Genomic DNA, 5,569 nt, shown 5'->3' with positions numbered 1-5,569 from the left:
ATTCCTCAAGGGAAGTTGGCAAATGTATGTTAACATCTTTTATAAAGATTACACATAACTTTTATTTTTGTATATTTACATTAGGACACATCTGCAGACACAACGGCTACAATCATTGTAGTGAGTTTGTACATGCGTGTAACATTCCTTTCCCCGCCTCTCCTTCTTCCATCTCTTCATTTCTTTCCCTTTTGCAAAAGGTTTTTCTATTATCTATCTATCTACTTATATATTTTGGGTTTCTCCTATAAGAGAAACCATGTAATATTTAAACTTGTGTGCCTGAGCTACTTCACTTAACATTGTGTTCTCAAGATGCAATCATTTTCTTACAAATGACTTTGAATTGATCCTTCTTTATGGCAGAGTACTACTCCATTGTAAGTGTCTTATTATCTTTATTCACCTACTGAGGAACACTTGGGCCACTTCTAAGATTTATGTATTATGAATTGTGCAGGTGTAAATGTGGGTATGTTTGTATCACTGCAACATGATGTCTTGAACTCTTGTTGAGAAGACAATTTCAAGAATAGGTGAGCTGAACAGAATTTCTACTTTCAGTTTTTTGAGGAGTCTCCATACTCATTTTCATAGTTTGTACTTGTGTACACTCCCACCAACAATGTGGGAGGGTTTCTTCTTTTTTTCCCCTGCCACTTTACCAGCATTTGTTATTACCTAAGTTCGTAAGGGTGGCCATTCTTTCTGTAGTATGACAGAATTTCAGTGTTGTTTTAACTTGTACTTCTTTGGTCACAAATGCTAAACTTTTTTTCATGTACTGGCTATTTGTACTTCTAGCTATCTACTTGAGAAGATACAATCTAGAACCTCATCTTTTGCCATGTACTTAAGCCAAAATCAAAATGGATCAAAGATTTAAATGTTACAACACTTAATCTTCTGGAAGATACAGTAGCTAAAACTCTTGAAGACACAGATGGAGGCAAGGACTTTCTAAATAGAATTCCAGGGGCTGGGGAGATGGCTCAGTAGAATAAGCACTTTCCCGGCAAGCGCAAGGGCCTGAGTTTGATCCCTGGTTAAAAAAAAAAAAAAAAAAGAATTCCAATTGCACAAGAACCAACAAATGGAGTCATATCAAATTAAAAAACTTCTGCACCAGAAATGAAACATCCAACAGAGTAAAGAGACAACCTATAAAATGAGAAAAAGAATTTTGCCAGCTATTCCTCAGAGAGAGGACTAATATGTAGAATATATAAAGAACTCAAAAAGATCAGCACCTCCAAAATAAACTATCCAATAAAAATGGGCAACGGAAATGAACAGACACTTCCCAGGAGGAATAATGTCTTAAGCCAATTCACATCCCTGTACCCACATCTCTATTTTAGATAATTACTCTGGAGAAAAGTTCTTAATGTGCTAGATACAGTTCTCGAAGCAGAATATAAACAGAATATTAACTGTCTAGTTAATACAGTAGACAATTATTCCCTGCCTATCTTATGACATATAAACATTTTGGCTCCTAGCTTACCAAATCTAGGATTAAGACAGCAGTCTTCAATCCTTTATCCCTACAAATACCTTATTTATCTTAAAAAGAATTTATCTTAAAGACTAAGAGTGCCCTAAGATGAACTACCAAGAACAGTGAACTGCTCTGGCTGGAAAGGCCAGAGTGAAACAGTGAAGAGATCAGGTGCCAGACTTTAGGATCTGGATTTAACTCCTTTCATCCATGACTCAGTGTATGACATGGGTATCAAACTTTCCTGTGCTTCAATTTCCTCATCTATAAAATGGGGTTAACAAGTGGACTCACCTGAGAGCTACTGAAAGGATTAAATATATTAATATATATACACACAAAACATGTGGAACAGCCTGTTGGTAAGACTGAACTATCATTTCATACAGCTTTATATAGTAGTTATTTAACAGTTTTATTGACCTCACTTGTCAAAGTGGGAACTGCATACCTCACAAGGGTTATGTAACCTCCCTAAGAGTATCCAATTGATCAATCAATAACAGAGATCAGACCTAAACTATGATCCAAGTATGTACTTTGCACTACACCATGTTTATCAGTGTTTTAACAAATTCACCTATGAAGCAGCACTGAAAACTTGCTGACTATAACTACTACTACGTACTTTTTAATTAAAATTTTTACTTTACTAGTACATGTTTGCAGCACATGACTGAATTCAGTGTGGGTAGCTGGTGTCTGTAACAACACATTTTGTTTTATTTTTTCATTTCTCCTTCTCCACTCTCTCTCTTGGTCCCTTTATCATTTACAAGAGTTGCCCAACCTTACTAAATTGAACTGATCAAATTCCAAACAATCAGCAAGAGTTGGTATTTTGTTTTACATGTTTAGTTTGCATGCAATATTTTTGAAAAGTTGCAAATACCTGCCTAAGCCTTGCTATTTCCAATATGGACTCCCAGGGAAAGCCACACAGATTGGGAGAAAGGAACAAATGCAAGACAGGGCCAAACAGCAACCCCATACAAGGTACCCTAAGATGGAGTACAAGGCCCTCTTTGTACCCTTTACACATGAGGATAAATGACTCTGCTGTGCCACATCAGGGTTTCTATCTTGCTATTTTCCTTCCCATATACACTACAGTATCAATTACTTCCTCAAGTAAGTTTCCTAGAAATAAAATGGTTGAGTCAAAGGTTATACAATTTTTTAAGCTTTAAGACAGATAATGATAGCTATCCAATTTAAATCAAAGGTTTTCTGATTCTTATTCCCACCAAGTATCTAGGAGAAAGCCCATTTCTATACTCCTGACATCAGGCATATCTACCTCTCAGTAAAATCTTTCATGAAAAAGTATTATCTCTTTGTTGCCCATGACCTACCACAGTGGAGCCCTAGAAGTCCAAGGCAAACATGAGTGAACTAAGTCTACCTTCTCTGCCCCATATATTCAGTTACTGATTGTGTTTACACTGTCCTCTTCCTATACAATTCAAGAGACTTGAAGGCCATTAAATTTGAAGATACCTTTTATAGTTAATGGGTTCCTAGGAAAATCTGTTCAGTCAGTCACGATTCCTGTGGGAACACTACGTAAGATATTAAAGTGGGCACTCTAGCAGGCTGGCACACACCTACATACTCATGCTCTGGGTAACTTAGTGATTGTGAGATCCTATAATCAAAAGACCAAACCAAACCAAACCAAATAGAGAGTCCCAGTATAGTCCTCTAGCACAAAATACACCCGCCCAAGACATAACCCCCCAAACCCCTAGAAGACAATGGACATTTTCTGTAGTTCTGGAAGCCCTCATTTGGGTCTTTACACAGTGTGATCACAAATACAGTGAATGCTGCTGTCAAACCCACCCACTGGAAAGGCAGGCCTGTAACAACATTATTTTGTGTCCAAAATAACCTGTTTCACCTGCTGTGACATCATGAGACTTCGGGCTCTTCCCCAAGTGACCATGAAAGGTGAAAACTTTGACTCATTTGAGGATATCAAGGCATGAGGACACCACAACTAAACACATTCACAAAACAAGACTTCCAGAACTGCTTCAGAAAGCATCAAGATCATGAGGTAAGTGTGCAAGAAACAAGGGGAAATAGTTTGAGAGGGATTAATAGCAACGTACTTTATACGGTATTAAATTTAAACACACACCTTATTTATTTATTTATTTATTTTTTGTACTGGAGATCGAACTTGGGCCCTTGTGCTTACCAGGCAAGCGCTTACTCGGCTACAGTCTCATGTAGCTAGCCCACAAAGGGAAAATGAAGCTAGAAGTGGCATTTCTGAGTAGCATTTTCTTTTTTTATGTTTATTCTCTTTTTATGTTTATGTTTATTTTATGTGATCCTCCTATTTTCAGCCTCCCCAGCCCTCAGATTATAGGCCTGCACCACTATGGTCTCAGAGGCTGGCTCAGCACTCTCAGGGGTGCAGCCAGCATGGCATATGGTGTCAGGGATCGAATCCCGGTTCCTGCACTTGTCTAAGCAGGTGCTTAGTCCGCTGAGCTATCTCACTGGCCCTAGAATCAGTTTGATTTTATTTTTATAGTATTTTTCAAAAAATAAATTTCTTACAGTTTCTTTGTCTACTTATTTATGCGGCTTTCTACATGAATTCATGAAGGAGATGACCAAAGCTTGAATGGTTCCTTCACCAGTATGTTAAGAGGTTCGTGATTCCAATTCCCTCTTCAAAGTTGGGAATCTAGTGTGGTAAGTACTTCTCTATTTAAATATTGAGGTGTTACCCCTGCCAACTTATTTTGGATGCAAAATGAATCTTTAGCCTTGTCATAAGTCATGGCTTAACTCCCAAAATGAGTATCTGCATAAACATTACAATCTAGAGAGAATACTGTTACATGTTGTGGGGTGGGGGAAGGAGTCCAATGAGTCATCAAACCTTGATTCACTAAGATCAGCAGATGCTAATGAGAGAAATGTGAAATGTGTGGAGTTAAAGAAATCAGCATGTTACGCCTTGAATGAGTCAATTTCAAGTCAATTGAAATTCAAACTCGAGCAAACATAAAACTCATGAGGTAAAACCACGTCAAAGAAAATCCGAACACCTTCACTTGGTTACCAGCTCTAGAAACAAGAACAATTCACCAAATCCTTAAAACCTGTGGCTAAAAGGCAAAGACCTGTAAATGTGTCACGGCAGTGCCAAGCGATGCTATAAATAATGTTATTGCAACTTCACGAATTCAAATTCAAGGCGCATTTCCTTCCGAGGCACTGTTTGTTCCCCTTGAGGAGGCACAGATTTGAACACTTTCTTGCACAACCCAAGTGGACAAAACTTATCAGGACCAGGTATCAAAAATGACCGCACCTAAGCCCTCACCTTAAAATTCTGAAATATTATAATGCATCTAGTCGGCGTCTGGGTGACTCCCGTACTCACCGCATGGGCAACCGAGTCCCAAAACATTGCTTCTTCGCTCACAAAACAGGTCACATCCCGCCCCAACCTCAAAAAACCCACAGCGCCCCTCTACCTGCTCTGATGTCAAAGGAGGAGAGAGGAAACGTCAGCAACCACATCAACCAACCCAAATCACCCAGAACGTCTTTACACACCGTCCTCACTGCCGGATCCGCGCGGCCACACGAGCAGGAATCCAAGGCACGCACGGGGGCTCCTCAGCACTCTAGGTGCTTTCTGTGCCAGCTCCAGGCAGCCCCCACTCTCGCTGGAGTTCCCCTCCAGCCAAGTACTAGGAACAGCTCCATCTACCCGGCAGCGGGGAACAATCACTAGAAATACCGAGCGCAGGGGCGGGGAGGAAACACTCGCGTCTTCATTTTTTATTATTATTATTTTTTAAAAACTCCCTCCCTGGACTTGTATGGATTTCCACAAGGAGCCTAAAAATAGCTTTCCCATGACAGTGACAGACGGAGTCGCTGGGAATGTCACTCCCCCCCCCCCTTTGGAAGTGGAAACCCGCAAGCGCAAGCGCTCGGCGGGGCGGAACCTGCAGGCGGCGCCCCCGTTTCTGGGAAGGGCCGGCGGCGGGCGAGGGGCGCGCGGGAGCGAGCGGCCGGGGTCGCCCGGCGGGA

Source organism: Octodon degus, unplaced genomic scaffold, assembly GCF_000260255.1.
Source record: "Octodon degus isolate 3935 unplaced genomic scaffold, OctDeg1.0 scaffold00018, whole genome shotgun sequence".
Taxonomy (NCBI): Eukaryota; Metazoa; Chordata; class Mammalia; order Rodentia; family Octodontidae; genus Octodon; species Octodon degus.
The sequence above is the reverse complement of the archived record's forward strand: the minus strand, read 5'-3'. Positions refer to the sequence as shown.